Below are 20,038 nucleotides of genomic sequence, written 5' to 3' on the forward strand. Positions count from 1 at the left end.
AGACAATGTTGTCACTCACACATCTGCAGTGCCACACATGTCAAATAACAAATCTGCCTCAAACTTCCACTGTGCTACACGTGCACAATCCAAAGCATTGCATGCATATTGTACATTTGCATATAAATAAACTAAATGTGCCAACCAAAGAGCCCATTTAAAAAGCAGAGCATGCACAAAGTAGTTCATAAAAGCTTTAGTTTCTCTGTACACTAAAAGGAATATAGAGTAGTCAATGTGGAGCAAAACTGCCCTGACAAGCCCTGACAAGTAGCTGCAAATGTATACAGTATCTTTTTTTTGCATCTGTGATTAAGGGAAAAGTTGCTTCCACCATATCATGTATAACATACTGATGATCAGACGCTTAGCAGCAAATATTACTGAACAAGGTTGTGTCATGTAGTTTGAAATCAATACTTAATCTGTAAGTGACCTTCAAATAAGGAGTCAGCCCTGTGCTGTTTCCCCAGACTTCCATGTGAATGGGGAGAGAAAGATCTCACAGCTCTGTGGCTCTGGCCTTGTGATATCCAAGATGACTGTGGAAGAGGAATATCCAGGGAATCCACTCATTTAGAACTAGCCATCCATTGCAAATTGATTTCTATATATTGTGCCTTTCACTGTGATGCTGCCGCCGATGGGAGCTCGGCGCTGGAAGTGGCTAGCAGCAGTGTAGTCTCGCAAAAATAAAGAGTATCGGAAGAAAATAGAAAGGAACTATTTCTAAAATGTGAAAGTCGAGGAGAAATTGTTGGCCAATTTTCTTTGTCTATGACCACCCAGTCCTGTACATTATGATGAAACACTACCTAAAACAACATTAGATTTATTACAAAGAAATATCTGTTCATCTATAATCCCTTGTCTGAGGTCAGTGATGCGTGTCTGATTGTGAAATTGTTGCAGGTTGGCATTTATTGTCATGAATCTTGCCCTGGAGGCAGCTCCACAGTGGTCACTCGCTGGCACAGCCACAAAGTAAATATAATCTGATTTTAAACCCAACCCAAACCTTAAACACAATGCTAACCCTAATGCCTAACACTAAGCCCATTTTGGATTTCTAGAATTTTTCCGATATAGCCAATTTTGACTTTGCAGCTGGCCCATCAAGTGGGAATCGCTCAGTTCTGCCTCCAGGGCAAGATTCATGACAATAAATGTCAACCTGCAAAATTGTCAGTGTCAATTGTTGTTAAGAGTTCACTACCACCTAATGAACCTGTCTCAATGTGTCAGAGCACTGAGGACTTCATTCAAGTGTTGTCCAATTATCCCACCCCCGTCGGATTATTCCAATTCAGTGGTATCTGTTAAATCTAGACACCGGGAATAGATCGATTAAGTGACAGCCAGACAGATATGCCACCAGCTGTGACTGTGCGTAGTGTGTTTACTCAGTGAGTTCTGTGTGTAGCAGTGGAGGCTGCTGAGGGGAGGACGGCTCATAATAATGTCTGGAATGGAGTTAATGGACTGGTCTCAAAAACATGTTTTTCATTTGTTTGATACCATTCTATTCACTCCATTCCACTCCATTCCAGATATTATTATCAGCCGTCCTCCACTGGTGTGTAGTGTGTTCTGTGTATAGCGTGTTCCCTCAGTGTGTTCTGTGTATAGCGTGTTCCCTCAGTGTGTTCTGTGTGTAGTGTGTTCCCTCAGTGTGTTCTGTGTGTAGTGTGTTCCCTCAGTGTGTTCTGTGTGTAGTGTGTTCTGTGTATAGTGTTCCCTCAGTGTGTTCTGTGTGTAGTGTGTTCCCTCAGTGTGTTCTGTGTGTAGTGTGTTCTGTGTGTAGTGTGTTCCCTCAGTGTGTTCTGTGTATAGAGTGTTCCCTCAGTGTGTTCTGTGTGTAGTGTGTTCTGTGTGTAGAGTGTTCCTTCAGTGTGTTCTGTGTATAGAGTGTTCCCTCAGTGTGTTCTGTGTATAGAGTGTTCCCTCAGTGTGTTCTGTGTATAGAGTGTTCCTTCAGTGTGTTCTGTGTATAGAGTGTTCCCTCAGTGTGTTCTGTGTGTAGTGTGTTCTGTGTATAGTGTTCCCTCAGTGTGTTCTGTGTATAGCCTGTTCCCTCAGTGTGTTCTGTGTGTAGTGTGTTCTGTGTGTAGTGTGTTCCCTCAGTGTGTTCTGTGTGTAGTGTGTTCCCTCAGTGTGTTATGTGTGTAGTGTGTTCCCTCAGTGTGTTCAGTGTGTAGTGTGTTCTGTGTATAGAGTGTTCCCTCAGTGTGTTCTGTGTATAGAGTGTTCCTTCAGTGTGTTCTGTGTGTAGTGTGTTCTGTGTATAGAGTGTTCCTTCAGTGTTTTCTGTGCGTGCTGTGTTCTGTGCGTGGTGTGTTCTGTGCGTGGTGTGTTCTGTGTGTTCTGTGCGTGGTGTGTTCTGTGTGTTCTGTGCGTTGTGTGTTCTGTGCGTGGTGTCTTCTGTGTGTTCTGTGCGTGGTGTGTTCTGTGTGTTCTGTGCGTGGTGTGTTCTGTGCGTGGTGTGTTCTGTGCGTGGTGTGTTCTGTGCGTGGTGTGTTCTGTGTGTGGTGTGTTCTGTGCGTGATGTGTTCTGTGCGTGGTGTGTTCTTCAAGCAGTAATTAAAATGTTATTCTTCAAGCAGTAATTCAAATGTTCTTTTTCAATAACCCTTCCATGTTTGGGTGATTACTACTCATTTCAGACCTCTGGATGTAAGTAAATGAAGAGCCCTTATGGAAAAACCATATGAATTTGACACATGATCACATGGGATCTCATGTGATAACATGGGGATGCAACATTTCAACATGTGAAACCATGAAATTACATGTGACAACATTTGAGCACCAGTGGAGGCTGCTGAGGGGAGGACGGCTCATAACAACTGCCGTAAGGAAGCAAATGGAATGGCTTCAAACATCAAATACACGGAAACCATGTGTTTGATACCTTTCCACCTATTCCACTCCAGCCATTACCACAAGCCCGTCATCCCTAATTAAGGTGCCACCAACCTCCTCTGTTGAGCACATGTGAAAGCTGAGATGTCAAATGTCATTTAGAATACTTTACTTTAAAAGGCATAATTGACATTAATTCAATTTAAACAGCCATGGTTTCCTGCAGGTTTTTTTCTAGTTCTCGGTTTTGTTCCAGGGACGTACCAAGGAGGTTTTTAGGACGTTCTCAGAACATTGTGTTATGGTCCTTTGAAGGTTTTTGTCTAGTTGTGTTTGACAGACCATCTGTTCAACCATGTATGAAGCTGTTATTCAATGCGTTTCTATGGGCTAATAAGCAGTAAGGCCAAATTCAACATTTCATTAACCCCCCGCAATTCAACTATTAAGAATTTGAAGGACAGTATGCTGATTATTTGAGGTTCAACTTCACTTGGGATTTGAACTCATAGCCTCTAGGACACTAGCTCCCTGAAGCTCATGCTGAGCCACCAGGTGTATGGACATAACAGAGATTGGCTATATATTTACAGTGTATTTATTGCCAAGAACACATTTCTGCACATTACCTAAAGTTGCAGTAGAATTAAAGTAAATAATAATAACAACTTGAAGGATATTTCTATAAAATGACAGTATGCTGTTGTATTCTGATTTGAATTACTGCAAAATCTTGTATACTTTTGTACTGTGAACAAAATTGGGGTTTAGCCTTAGATGTGATTTGAACTAATAACCCCTTGCTCGCTACCAACCTGTAATGTCCACCACCAGATCTATGGCGTGAAAGAGAAATGGCCACAGACTTAGTGGCAAGAATGCATTTCTGCCCTTTGCTAAAAGCAGCCCAGAATCAAGTAAATAATTGTACAATTATCACCATCAATGTAACACTAGCAGTGCTCAAGGACACTTGATGTAAAGTATAGTAGACTTATTTGGCTCGGTTGGGAGTGGATCGATGTTTCTGTAGTGCCACCAGGTTCATACTCACTGCTTGTATCATACTGTATATTAACACACTCTCAGAGAATAAGGGTATGGTTAGTGTACAGTGTTGTTCCCTGGGTACACATATAACACAGATACACATATAAACTCACATGGTACAATGTTGTTCCCTGGGTACACATATAACACAGATACACATATAAACTCACATGGTACAGTGTTGTTCCCTGGGTACACATATAACACACATACACATATAAACTCACATGGTACAGTGTTGTTCCCTGGGTACACATATAACACAGATACACATATAAACTCACATGGTACAGTGTTGTTCCCTGGGTACACATATAACACACATACACATATAAACTCACATGGTACAGTGTTGTTCCCTGGGTACACATATAACACACATACACATATAAACTCACATGGTACAGTGTTGTTCCCTGGGTACACATTTAACACACATACACATATAAACTCACATGGTACAGTGTTGTTCCCTGGGTACACATATAACACAAATACACATATAAACTCACATGGTACAGTGTTGTTCCCTGGGTACACATTTAACACACATACACATATAAACTCACATGGTACAGTGTTGTTCCCTGGGTACACATATAACACACATACACATATAAACTCACATGGTACAGTGTTGTTCCCTGGGTACACATATAACACAGATACACATATAAACTCACATGGTACAGTGTTGTTCCCTGGGTACACATTTAACACACATACACATATAAACTCACATGGTACAGTGTTGTTCCCTGGGTACACATATAACACACATACACATATAAACTCACATGGTACAGTTCGGTACCTAGGAATGGGAGATTTTTCTACACAATATTTTTAATATGGCACGATCATCAATGCAATTTAAAATATATGTGGGGGCAATGTACTGCGTGGGGCTCATTAGCATATTTGAGGCATGGTTAAATATGTGTATTTGTGCCAAGCATCAATGGAAGTCTTGGAGTAGTTTAAGTGTTTGATGGTTATTCCTATTCAAGTTGAGCAACTTCTTTGACAATGTTCTGCAAACTTCATAAAAGAATGCAGCAGTAATGAGCTGCGCCGTAAAGAGGTTATTGTGCATTTCCCAGTAATTTAATGGCAACTTGTTGCTCTGAATTGCTCTGACATTTCTGTTGACAAGGTGCAACTAGTAAACTTCCTGTGAACTAGCTTCCTCTTCCTTTAAGCTTTAACAAGAAGCACAGTAACCTCCTAACAGTGCAGAGTTTGAGTGTCACATGTGCTTACAAAGATTCCAGAACTGACAGCGTCAAAAGATGTGCTCGAGGTTTTTTAACGTACCAATAAAACCACTTAAACTGGTACAACATTCCCAAATATGCTAATGAGACCCCGCCAGCACATTTCCCCGACCTAAATTTCAAAGTGCAGTAATGATTGCGCCTAATCCTGCATTCACAACCAAGCGGGAAGTGTGAATTTAACACATTGAACTGGTAAAAATCGAATTGAACAGCTCCAACTGGTAATTACTAGTGGGGAATGAGTCTATCATCCCTGAGCTCCGACTTCTCCCATATGCTGACCTCAACTATTAAGGAATTAAGGAACTGCTAACTTTACAATTGCTAACAAGCGTTTACCTATAGATACTTTTTCTAAACTCAACACAGCAACACACCTACATCACACAATTAGCCAAATAGTACATTTTCTGCTCAAAACCACATTTTGTTCCTTAAATACCAATTCTACATTTCAAAATGCCAAAAAAAATTTAAATAACTTTCTCTACATAAACTAACTCTGTCAAAACACAGAAAACCCGACTCAATATCTAATCATTCTGTCAAAACACCAGCACATGTTTTCTATCCAAGAGGAACATATAGTCAATTATAGCACAACGACTTTCAAAACACTAACAGTTGATGCATTACTTTTCATGTTTCAGTTCTACCTGCATCAATAGACAACATGAAATCCATTGTTTTTTATAATTCAGTTTCCTTTTACAGTAAACCACTCTACATTTTTTGGTTGAGTGTCGAATGTGTGCATTTCTGGCAACATACTATCTAAAAGTGAATGAGTCAAGTTCTTTACTTTATAGAATGTACAGTAGGAAAAAAATTGTATGTGACATAATTGCTCAGTAAAAGCTTTATTAGCAACATGAAATTGCTGCCAGTGATCAATAAAAAAATCCAACATAGATGGCCTTTGGTTCCAAATGTGTCAAAATAAAACACAATTACAGTAAAAAAGGTACAGAAGGGAAAAAACTGAAACAAGCACAGTCCTGTTCTAATCTATACCATCTTCAGCATTTGGCCACATGTTCTCATCCACATCAAATCTTATGTCGTCTCTCGCTATGCACCTTGTATAGAAACGCTTGGCATGTCTTATCCACCCCTGGCAGTCTTCAGCTGAGATGTCTCTGCAGACGGCATCCATTGCATCCAGGAGGGACATTTGGTCATGTGGCCGATGATCATACACTTTCCACCTCCAGGCAGAAAATAATTCCTCAATGGGGTTGAGGAAAGGTGTGTGGGGGGGGAGGAAAAGGGAAACCATTCTTGGATGGGCTGCAAACCAGTTTGTGATTGCATGTGAATGGTAGAATGCTACATTGTCCCATGCAATCATAAATGTCCTCATGCTTCCTCCCAGCTGTTCCCTTTCTGCTTCTGGCACCAGTTGTTGGTGGAGGTCATCTAGACACAGCAGAAGGAGCTCAGTGTTGTAGGGACCCATCTGGCATTTCTGCAGGACCAAACCAGCACTCGAGATTACAGCACACATTGTGATATTTGCTCCTCTCTGACCCAGCATATCAACGGTGGCCCTTTTCCCGATTACTTTTCGTCCCGCCGACATGTTTTTGCCAGATTAAACCCTGCCTTGTCTACATAAATGATTTAATGGGGGTCTGATTAGCCTGCAACTCCATGACTCTCTGAAAGAAATCAAACACAGTATGTGTAAGTGCTTTTCAGTATGTCCTACATGTTTACATGTAGAGTAGCATACTGTTAAACTCACTATAGAACAAGACATATTGGATAGACACCATACCTGGACGTATTGGTGACGGAGTTCCCTGACCCGCTCACTGTTCCTTTCAAAAGGAACTGTGTACAACTGTTTCATTCAAACTCTGTGTTTGGTCAGAGTCCGAGCCAACGGTAGTCAGGCTGATGCTTTCCACATTGGGAAATACCAGGTTGTCCTCTACAATTCTGGTCTGAATTTCTCTCAGTTTTATTGCATTGTCTGCAATGACCACTCCTACAATGGCATGCTCTTGGTCTTCACTGAGGAGCTATCCTCTTCCCCCAGACGGAGGAAGACGTTGCGTCCTTTAGAGGAACAAAAATACTGGTGGCCTACAGTTACTGTAGGACATAGCAACAGCAATGATAGAAGAAGCCCTTGTGAAATGCATTACTTACCTGTTAGTTCGTTGAAAATTATAGATAATGGAAGCCACGGTTGACTGTCTGAGATGAGGCTGGACTCTTTCACCAGCCTCTCTCAGTGATAGACCATGGTATTAGGCTGGACTCTTTCACCAGTCTCTCTCAGTGATAGACCATGGTATTAGGCTGGACTCTTTCACCAGTCTCTCTCAGTGATAGACCATGGTATTAGGCTGGACTCTTTCACCAGTCTCTCTCAGTGATAGACCATGGTATTAGGCTGGACTCTTTCACCAGTCTCTCTCAGTGATAGACCATGGTATTAGACTGGACTCTTTCACCAGTCTCTCTCAGTGATAGACCATGGTATTAGACTGGACTCTTTCACCAGCCTCTCTCAGTGATAGACCATGGTATTAGGCTGGACTCTTTCACCAGTCTCTCTCAGTGATAGACCAAGGTTTATCACATGGTCTATGATGGTGGCTCTTATTTCATCAGTGACAACAGCTCTTACTCTCCTTTGAACTCCACCATGCATTTACTCCTCTCCCCCTACCTCTCCTTCTCCCTGGTCCACCTACTCCTCTCCCTGGTCCACCTACTCCTCTGCCTGGTCCACCTACTCCTTTGCCTGGTCCACCTACTCCTCTGCCTGGTCCACCTACTCCTCTGCCTGGTCCACTTACTCCTCTGCCTGGTCCAGCTACTCCTCTGCCTGGTCCAGCTACTCCTCTGCCTGGTCCACCTACTCCTCTGCGTGTCACATGATATTTCACATGTGACATGTGTTTTTGGAACACTTCACATGTGAAAAGATGTGTTTTTGAAACTTCACATGTTGTCCCATGTGCAATTGCATGCGTTATCACTGTTCAGCTCTAAAGTATGACCCAACCTAGGATTTGAACTCACAACCTCTGGATTTGAAGTACATTGACCTTACTGCTGTGTTTGCAGGGCATCACCTGTGAAATCTCATGAGAAAAAGTTTATCCACACATGACAGGTTATGCAATCACGTGAAAATCCACATGTGAAACTTCATGTGAAATGTGGAAATGTCACATGTGAAATCATGTGTTTTTTCATACGGGAGCCCATACAGTGTTCATTGTCAACTAATTGTGTGCCTATTAGTAGTGGTGTTACGTTTGATACCGGAGCTCCGAGGTATGCATCAAAATCGCTAAGCAGTGTACTTCAAAGCAGTGCGCCGATATCACTTTATCAGAAGCACGTGATCAATGACGTCCGAAGCCTCACTTCGTCGAACAACCACCTGACTGTTTTGGTAGAAGACAAAAGGCTACGCTGCGCACGCACTACGGGGTGTGGGACGTCATCTATAATAATTTGGCAGCTCTAAATTCAGCTCTAAATTTGGCAGCTCTTTTGACCAGCAGGTGTCACTAGTATACACTGTGTTAATCAAAGCCTCGAATAATTAAGATATTTGGCACAATTGGCTGGAAAACCACAATGCCTCAGGAAGCTTCGGTTCTCCATCACTACCTATTAGCGTTGTGGGTTACAACACACTTGATCTTGAGTACATTTCACACCACTCGCATCTCCCACCAACTCTCTCATTGGGCCAAATACAAAGCTTACTGTTCTGTAAGCCCAGACAATGGTCTAACATGTTGAGCTGAGGCAGCGGGCACTGGTTACCAAACAGCCCATAACACAATGACATGTGAGTGTCTGTTCAGTTGCCAAGACATCAAACTGTCCTTTGTGGCCCACATGAAAACACACCTATTTTAGCTCCGAGATTGGCTTTCAGTCTTGCTGCAGGTGACCACAGCCACAGCCTCTCCCTCAGACAGCCTCTCGTCACTCAGATGCTTACCTCAGGGCACAGACAAAGGTACATAATCGGAGCCTGTTCATATCAATGGAAGTGTGATGAACCAAGGTAGCTCTACTTTTTAATGCTGGCTGTAGGTCCATCTCCAAGGCTGCTTTAAGACAGTTAGCTCAATTCTCATCTTTTTTTCTACAAATTGGTCTTTTGACCAATCACATCAGATCTTTTTCAGGGTTGATCTGATTGGCCAATTGACTGCAACTGTAAGTTAACAGCATGTATTTTTCATATTCCATTTCATTTCTGTAACTACAATATGGATAGGTGTCTTTAGAGCAACCCACTTCTTTGTAGAAGTTGATATGGAAGGAATACAGGGCAGAAGGGGAAGTGACAAAAATCTTCATTCCAGAATTTGAATGAATGTCTTTTGAATTTGATATCTGGTATTTCGGTGGATTTTAGGGAAAGTGTTAGCTACACATAAAATGTCTAACCTCTTTCAAAAATCTACTACACATACCGTATATATTTGAGGAAGTGGGACGGCTTTGCTTATTGAATGTACAGTACACCCTTGAGTCTTTATCGGTGCTCAGGCAGGTAAGACGGGGCTCGGGGAGTTGAAACTTAAAGTACTGCATATCCCTTCTTTCCCACTGTAATATGTTCCTGAGATGTGTGTACTGTATGTGCATGTGTCACATCAGATGGTATAGTGACAGGTACCCCCTCATGTCATTGATGGTGAAGGGCTGTCACATATAGGACAGGCTGGCACAATGACACAGTGTAAATCAGACACTAGGTAAACTGAGAAGGATGAATCGGCACTAAAAAGGCTAAACCATTTAGAAATAGAAAAGTGTTGCTTATTTAGTCCCTGACAGCTGAGAGGACAGTGTCAGGACTTTGTGGGCATGATGGGTCAATATAGGTCCTATGTCTATCTGTCATTTTGAAGACGTGAGAAAGAAATGACTGTTGAAGATATGATTTGGAATTCAGTGGCTGAGACAGAGGGGCATAAAGGTGCAATGTTTGGGAAATGCACTTTTGCTTCAGCTGATTCTTTTTTAACTATCTTTACCGGAATTTAACATTAAATATGTAAAAATTCTGAAAGATTAAATATCAGACTCTCCAAATTGTCTAGAGAGCAAGGCCCCTCTGTGAGATGGAGGCTGTGGATAATTGAACAATTCCTCTGGGTCCGTATTATTGATCGAAGCTCTCCTCAGCGTCCTTGGTGGTTATACATACATTATCTCATTACATTACAACTCCTCAGTAAGTAGGTCCTTTACATTAAATATTCCATTCTCTGCTTCGATATACAGATCAAGATAAATGTGTCTTCTATAGACGAGTTGATTTCAAAAGCCCTTGAATTTGTATGTGAATTGTTAATCACCTGTTTAGAAGGTCATTGCATTCTAATTTACAACGACACTGATGGAAATAGATGACAAGACTTGCCCTTTAAGTTGGAGGCCTACTGTTCTTGAAGGCAAAGCAATGGAATGGTAATGCAATAGAAAAGCAATGGGGTTTTGTGTGAATTTTAGAAGGTGACTGTCGGTATGGAATTTCTAAGATGAGGCTCTTGTATAGTTGTTGAGTAGTGATGGAGTTAATGAATGTCTCCCACAATAGGTTGAGACTGCAGTCATGGGAAATCAAATCTTTGCGCAGTTCAAATGCCGGACAGTGCATGGCTGAAACCATTTTTAGAAAGACCATGTCTCTCTTGATGTCAATCAGCCAACAGAGAACAGACAAAATAGCTTTCCAACTCAGAGCCATACTAAGCACTTAGCGTCAATCTCAGTTTTAGAAAACAACAAGTTAAAACAGAATTGTTTGCAGCGATCATACTAAATGTGTGGTCTTGAATCTAACCATGAGGAAGTAGAGGTCTTGCTCTCTTTCACATATGCATTTGTTTAGTAATTTGTAGGCTCATGATAGCAATGAGCACAGTGTGGAAACAAACACTAGAGATTTTGGCACATTATTGTGCATTACCACCTGTCATTTGCTGGGCACTTTTTTCCTCCTCAAATTACGTTTTATGAATTGCCAAGTAGACTGTTCCTGTTGAATACAAAACCAGCACAATTCCAGCGAGAGGTCTGGTGGATGTGTGTGCACACAGATAACATAGCTTACAATTCATACCCATCTTTTACTATGAAGTAGCCCACAGAGAAAAGGTTAAGGTTGAATCATCTGAGGCTAAATTATTCCAGGCCTTTCTAGTTTTCTACAAATCCCTCTTTAATCATTGTGCAGTGATGTAAATGTCAGCTCCTCAGTAAACGACGATACCTCCTTCTCCTGCATTGAAACCAGCCTGTATATTGCACACACCACCGTGCTCTGCAGAGTGGCTTTTGTATTCCAGGAAATAAACACAGACCTGCTATTAGAACACCTTCAAGAATGTTTGCTTTCTAAGAAAATAAAGGACCACACACAGCTTTTGCCAGTATCACTTCAGTTTATTCCGCTTACGTATCGGTCTGTTGGCCTTCGTCAGAGCTTTTTTAGACTGTATCCTATGCATTTTTTTTAAGTAAAGTGCCCCTGGGCACCTGTAGGTAGGTGATGATGCCTTTCATAGATACAGAATCAAAATAGTGTTGCTGACAGTACATTAAATATTTAGGGGGTAAGCAGCTCACCTTATTACCAACTCTGCTTCACAATGCCATTCCTGTCCACTGTCACGACCTATAATTGTACCCCATGGCCCCTGACGAGAGAGAAAGGAATGAATGGAGATAACCTAACATTATGGTAATTCACGCACAATTTCCACACCCTCTCAGAGAAAGTGTCCTCTCTTTGTGTGGTATATTGTTCCATTCCACGCATCCATCATCTGTCGCTAGATGTATCCTTTTCTGGCTGTCACCTCCGATTTGCCTCATTTGAGTGACTTCTGCCCGCCACTGCAGCTAGATGAGGACTGAAATAAGCCATTTCACACTGCACTTCAGCCTGGTCTCATAGACTAGACGTAATAAAGTAAATGTGAATCCGCTAAACTCAAATTTGTATGATATGTTACATTTTGTTCGGTTACATGAGACAGAACAGTGGAGGCTGGTGGGAGGAGCTATAGGAGGATGGGCTCATTATAATGTCTGGAATGGAATCAATGGAACGGAGTCAAACATGTGGTTTCCATGTTTGATGTGTTTGATACTGTTCCATTAACTCCATTCCAGCCATTACAATGAGCCCATCCTCCTATAGCTCCTCCCATCAGCCTCCACTGAGACAGAAGGCTACTTAAGACAAAAACGAAAGGTGGGTGGATGTATAATGCGAACGTCTAGCAACCCCAAGGTTGTGTGTTTGAATCTCATCACAAACAAATGTACATTTTTTCTAAATAGCAACGTTGCAACTACTTACTACTTTTTAGCTACTTTTAAGCTACCTTAACCCCTAACCCTAATGCCTAGCATAGCTAACTTTATCCACCTAGCTAACATTAGCATTAGCCACCTACTGACCCCTTTTGTCACAGGAGGAATTTAATATGTGAAGAATTGTCACCAGGGGATAGCTGAAAGCAGTGTTTGTATACGATGCACACTGTACCTACATTGTACCTTATGTAGGCTACGTGCAGGCTACAGCGCATCTCGTGTGAATTCTTATGTGAACTATAATAAATTGACATATTTGTAGGGGGTAGATGTATTTTTTGTTAGGGAAAATCATTTTGTTTACATCAATTGTTTTATTATATGTTGAAGGCAAGCAATAGGCAGAATAAATTATTGGTTTCCTCAGTGCCTATCTGGTTCAATGGTTACAGCCACTCACCCTAGTGCATGTCCTCATGCTTCCTCCCAGCTGTTCCCTTTCTGCTTCTGGCACCAGTTGTTGGTGGAGGTCATCTAGACACAGCAGAAGGAGCTCGGTGTTGTAGGGACCCATCTGGCATTTCTGCAGGACCAAACCAGCACTCGAGATTACAGCACACATTGTGATATTTGCTCCTCTCTGACCCAGCATATCAACGGTGGCCCTTTTCCCGATTACTTTTCGTCCCGCCGACATGTTTTTGCCAGATTAAACCCTGCCTTGTCTACATAAATGATTTAATGGGGGTCTGATTAGCCTGCAACTCCATGACTCTCTGAAAGAAATCAAACACAGTATGTGTAAGTGCTTTTCAGTATGTCCTACATGTTTACATGTAGAGTAGCATACTGTTAAACTCACTATAGAACAAGACATATTGGATAGACACCATACCTGGATGTATTGGTGACGGAGTTCCTTGACCCGCTCACTGTTCCTTTCAAAAGGAACTGTGTACAACTGTTTCATTCAACTCTGTGTTTGGTCAGAGTCCGAGCCAACGGTAGTCAGGCTGATGCTTTCCACATTGGGAAATACCAGGTTGTCCTCTACAATTCTGGTCTGAATTTCTCTCAGTTTTATTGCATTGTCTGCAATGACCAGTCCTACAATGGCATGCTCTTGGTCTTCACTGAGGAGCTATCCTCTTCCCCCAGACGGAGGAAGACGTTGCGTCCTTTAGAGGAACAAAAATACTGGTGGCCTACAGTTACTGTAGGACATAGCAACAGCAATGATAGAAGAAGCCCTTGTGAAATGCATTACTTACCTGTTAGTTCGTTGAAAATTATAGATAATGGAAGCCACGGTTGACTGTCTGAGATGAGGCTGGACTCTTTCACCAGCCTCTCTCAGTGATAGACCATGGTATTAGACTGGACTCTTTCACCAGTCTCTCTCTGTGATAGACCATGGTATTAGGCTGGACTCTTTCACCAGTCTCTCTCAGTGATAGACCATGGTATTAGGCTGGACTCTTTCACCAGTCTCTCTCAGTGTTAGACCATGGTATTAGACTGGACTCTTTCACCAGCCTCTCTCAGTGATAGACCATGGTATTAGGCTGGACTCTTTCACCAGTCTCTCTCAGTGATAGACCATGGTATTAGGCTGGAGTCTTTCACCAGTCTCTCTCAGTGATAGACCATGGTATTAGACTGGACTCTTTCACCAGTCTCTCTCAGTGATAGACCATGGTATTAGACTGGACTCTTTCACCAGCCTCTCTCAGTGATAGACCATGGTATTAGGCTGGACTCTTTCACCAGTCTCTCTCAGTGATAGACCATGGTATTAGACTGGACTCTTTCACCAGTCTCTCTCAGTGATAGACCAAGGTTTATCACATGGTCTATGATGGTGGCTCTTATTTCATCAGTGACAACAGCTCTTACTCTCCTTTGAACTCCACCATGCATTTACTCCTCTCCCCCTACCTCTCCTTCTCCCTGGTCCACCTACTCCTCTCCCTGGTCCACCTACTCCTCTGCCTGGTCCACCTACTCCTTTGCCTGGTCCACCTACTCCTCTGCCTGGTCCACCTACTCCTCTGCCTGGTCCACCTACTTCTCTGCCTGGTCCACTTACTCCTCTGCCTGGTCCAGCTACTCCTCTGCCTGGTCCAGCTACTCCTCTGCCTGGTAAACCTACTCCTCTGCCTGGTAAACCTACTCCTCTGCCTGGTCCACCTACTCCTCTGCCTGGTCCACCTACTCCTCTGCGTGTCACATGATATTTCACATGTGACATGTGTTTTTGGAACACTTCACATGTGAAAAGATGTGTTTTTGAAACTTCACATGTTGTCCCATGTGCAATTGCATGCGTTATCACTGTTCAGCTCTAAAGTATGACCCAACCTAGGATTTGAACTCACAACCTCTGGATTTGAAGTACATTGACCTTTCTGCTGTGTTTGCAGGGCATCACCTGTGAAATCTCATGAGAAAAAGTTTATCCACACATGACAGGTTATGCAATCACGTGAAAATCCACATGTGAAACTTCATGTGAAATGTGGAAATGTCACATGTGAAATCATGTGTTTTTTCATACGGGAGCCCATACAGTGTTCATTGTCAACTAATTGTGTGCCTATTAGTAGTGGTGTTACGTTTGATACCGGAGCTCCGAGGTATGCATCAAAATCGCTAAGCAGTGTACTTCAAAGCAGTGCGCCGATATCACTTTATCAGAAGCACGTGATCAATGACGTCCGAAGCCTCACTTCGTCGAACAACCACCTGACTGTTTTGGTAGAAGACAAAAAGGCTACGCTGCGCACGCACTACGGGGTGTGGGACGTCATCTATAATAATTTGGCAGCTCTAAATTCAGCTCTAAATTTGGCAGCTCTTTTGACCAGCAGGTGTCACTAGTATACACTGTGTTAATCAAAGCCTCGAATAATTAAGATATTTGGCACAATTGGCTGGAAAACCACAATGCCTCAGGAAGCTTCGGTTCTCCATCACTACCTATTAGCGTTGTGGGTTACAACACACTTGATCTTGAGTACATTTCACACCACTCGCATCTCCCACCAACTCTCTCATTGGGCCAAATACAAAGCTTACTGTTCTGTAAGCCCAGACAATGGTCTAACATGTTGAGCTGAGGCAGCGGGCACTGGTTACCAAACAGCCCATAACACAATGACATGTGAGTGTCTGTTCAGTTGCCAAGACATCAAACTGTCCTTTGTGGCCCACATGAAAACACACCTATTTTAGCTCCGAGATTGGCTTTCAGTCTTGCTGCAGGTGACCACAGCCACAGCCTCTCCCTCAGACAGCCTCTCGTCACTCAGATGCTTACCTCAGGGCACAGACAAAGGTACATAATCGGAGCCTGTTCATATCAATGGAAGTGTGATGAACCTGGCTAACATTAGCATTAGCCACCTAGTCACCTGGCTAACATTAACAACAACAAATTGTAATTCGTAACAGATCATACGTATTGCAAATTCGTAACAGATCGTACGAATTGTAATTCGTAACAGATCATACGAATTGTAATTCGTAACAGATCATACGAATTGTAATTCGTAACAGATCATATGAAATGTAATTCGTAACAGATCATATGAAATGGATGATGGACATCCACAAATTAATAGGCTACATACAGATGTTGGATCTTAATTTGACCCCTTTTGTCACAGGAGGAATTTAATATGTGAAGAATTGTCACCAGGGGATAGCTGAAAGCAGTGTTTGTATACGATGCACACTGTACCTATATTGTACCTTATGTAGGCTACGTGCAGGCTACAGCGCATCTCGTGTGAATTCTTATGTGAACTATAATAAATTGACATATTTGTAGGGGGTAGATGTATTTTTTGTTAGGGAAAATCATTTTGTTTACATCAATTGTTTTATTATATGTTGAAGGCAAGCAATAGGCAGAATAAATTATTGGTTTCCTCAGTGCCTATGTGGTTCAATGGTTACAGCCACTCACCCTAGTGCATGTATGGTAGAATTGGCATGGGTTCGAATTTGGCCCACTGCCTTTCGATTCATGGGTGGATGTCTTTTTTTGATGCATTAATTCCACGTGGCTACATGGTTAATTTTGCATGGTTACAGGGTTAAAACAGAAACAACTCAAAGGTGAACACTTTAGGTATTAATTCAGAGTGGTTAATGTCAGGGTTATGGTTTGGGGAACGCTTAAAACAAAATAATAAAAAACGACGCACCTTCCGTATCATCAGTATTCATAGCATTCTTAGGGCTTGCTAGAGCATTGAGAACTGCCATAGTGCAATGGTCTAAGCAGCGCGCTCCAAACTGCATGAGTTTGTTCGCAGTGCTGGGTGATATAGTGACCGGCCTGAGCTTACATTAGGCCCACAAGTTAATTGCATTTATTTCAATGTTTTCAAGAAGTTAAACGAATAGTCTGATCATTTACATGTCAAAGAAAAGTGTATCAAAATAGTCTTTGGATAGGCATAAACATTTTGACAGCTTCATGAAATATCAAAGCCACTCAATATAGGCTTTCAATCCACACCAAAGACCAGAGCTGTGTTCGAATACTCATACTACCCACACTCACCGTACTATTTGTGACCTGAATTGAGTATACAGTATGCTTATTGGTCAAAGTATGGATATAGTTAGTATGCCAAAAGTTCCGGGATGTTGTACTAAATTCGCTAAAATACTAAGTATACATGCAAAGGACACTATTTCTGTACTTTAGGGCCCATAATTCAATTCTTCAGGAAATGGGCGTGGCTTCACATCGTACAATGAGCCCATCCTCCTATAGCTCCTCCCATCAGCCTCCACTGAGACAGAAGGTTACTTAAGACAAAAACGAAAGGTGGGTGGATGTATAATGCTAACGTCTAGCAACCCCAAGGTTGTGCGTTCAAATCTCATCACAAACAAATGTACATTTTTTTCTAAATAGTAATGTTGCAACTACTTACTACTTTTTAGCTACCTTAACCCCTAACCCTAATGCCTAGCATAGCTAACATGAACAGATTTGAAAAAAATTGAGGAAAATATGCAGCCAAAGTCCAACGAGAGCAGACACAAATTCATTGCTTTAACTAATTATGAAAAATGTTAAGAAAAGGTCAATGTAATAAAGTAATTATTTTTCAAATAAGTTACCTTACACGTTATGTTGGCTGACAATTTTTTAGCTACGCTGTCCTTACGAACCACATAGCATATCATTACAGCAGTTTGTACCAGTATGTTAGATAGCTACCTAACGTTAGTTGGCTACTTATACATCAAACTTGTCACGTTTATTGACTTGATTATTCCCGTCATTCTTAGCTAAATGGTATAGTTATAGAGCATTCTCAATGGACATTCGGGTGCTGTCGTAAATTCGCTCTGGCTATCTATTCTGATTTCAGAGTACTCTCATCTGAGTGTACCAGAGTGCAGAATAACGAATTTACGAACGCTCAACACCGGTTGAATACGGCTGGTGTCAGTAAACGTTGGCAAAAAAAGTCTTTAAATTGTTTCCAGCAGCACAGTTACCAACGGTCTGGATAACCAGCTCTGCTAGGGCGAGTAAAATGGTCAGAGTGGTCACTCTCATTTGTGTCTGGAAGGAGCTGGCAAGCTAGCCAACGTTAGCTTGGGTGCTTGACTGCCGTTGTAAGGTCAGAATGCTCAAATCAACCCTACTCCTCGGCCCGAGCGAATTTACAAACGGACAATCTGACAACGCTCTGAATTTACGAGCGCACTCTGGCACTCCAGATTGAATTTAAGAACACACCCAAGTCGTAAAATGTCTAACTAGTATTGTGTTATGCTAACTAGCTAGCAAGAGGTTGCATAGCAACAGAATCAACCTCCGGTACACCGGCAAAGAGCTAGTACTTTCAACCGAAAGGATACTGTTCGTTTACAGTATACTAAAGTTAACTAATAGTATGTACTCATTCAGTATGTACATTTACATTTTACATATTTAGCAGACGCTCTTATCCAGAGCGACTTACAGTAGTGAATGCATACATTTCATACATTTTTTTTTCTGTGCTGGCCCCCCGTGGGAATCGAACCCACAACCCTGGCGTTGCAAACACCATGCTCTACCAACTGAGCTATAGGGAAGGCTGTAGTATACAGTATGTTAGTATGGGTATTCGAACACAGCTCAGAACTATACTGACAAAGTATACATAACCTAACTGCGTAACCTGTAAAATGTGGACGAGCAGCCACACTGGAGGAAAGTTTATAATTCTACAGTAGGCCTACATGGCCCAAATCAGCTCATCAACTCAGCCAGGGAAAGACAGTAGCCTATTATTGGTTTTCACCCCTTTCATTATGTAACAATGGATAGGCCTAAAGAATTAATCGTCAGCTGATGTCTCTTTAAAGCATCAATATGCGCTAAATTCACCCGCACAGCTGATCTCAATTGCAACCATTATTGATCCCCTCCTTATCACTCCCTAAAAGATGACGTTGGTGTTACTTTAGTCCTGCTTGCAACCAAAGTCTTTCAAGATATTTTTGCCGTCTGGTTGGTATTTTAAATCGGAACAACTTTGTGCTTTTTGATCAGACTAAGGGTGATGTATCTATTTGACAAGCGTTCCATACAACTGAAATAAAGTATTTGGTAAAACTACCGTGGCAACTTACCCGACACTTTGTATGAATGGAAACTAACATTGGTGTAGCCTACTGTTATTATTTTATTTGTTTCATGTTTATGTTATCCAAAAGTGTCTGGTATGGTCACTATTTAACAAGATCGGGGGTAAAATATACTTGGACCGTCCATATTTGAAATGTTTAACTAAATCAAGTCAATTGGGGTGATTTGAGTTATTTTTATCAGAAAGGCATGGGACAAAACTGAACCTACGCTGACACAGTAAGCCTGTATGTTAACTCTGATGGCAGCAGCCCTAACCACTAGATCACTTCAAGCCACGGTTGAGCTACATTTTTGACCTAGTGGAGAACAATATCTATCTTATGTTATTAAGCTATATAAAATGACAGTTGTTGATGTGTATGGTTGCATTTCAGAGAAATATTTGTACATTTGAACGTTGCAGTAATAGGATTTTGGCGTCGAATTTGAGTGAGCAAGAGAGAACATAATTTTGATAGCAAGCCCTGATCCCAATGACTCGACAGCCCCCGCATGAAGAGAAAGACAACTGCTCTTTTTCAGGGACTCAAAATGCTTGTTTGAATTTCTCTGAGACAAAAGAGTGATCAAGTTAAGATCCGACATCTGTACCATACAAAACGTAACATACCATACTAAAATGAAGGGAGATTTACATTTACTATGTTACGTCTACTACCCCTGAGCCCAGGTTGTGCACTTATCCCAGGGATAACAGGTATAGTACAGACCCTAGCCTAGGGATAGCTGGCCCTACTCCAGAGCAGGGTTAGCACTGACTTTTTAGGGTTAGCCCCAGAAACAAGGTGTCAAAATAGCCCGTTTGAAACGGGGTCAAGGACAATGCATACAATTTTCACTGTAAAATGACAAAAGC

Source organism: Salmo salar, chromosome ssa19 (genome assembly GCF_905237065.1).
Source record: "Salmo salar chromosome ssa19, Ssal_v3.1, whole genome shotgun sequence".
Classification (NCBI taxonomy): domain Eukaryota; kingdom Metazoa; phylum Chordata; class Actinopteri; order Salmoniformes; family Salmonidae; genus Salmo; species Salmo salar.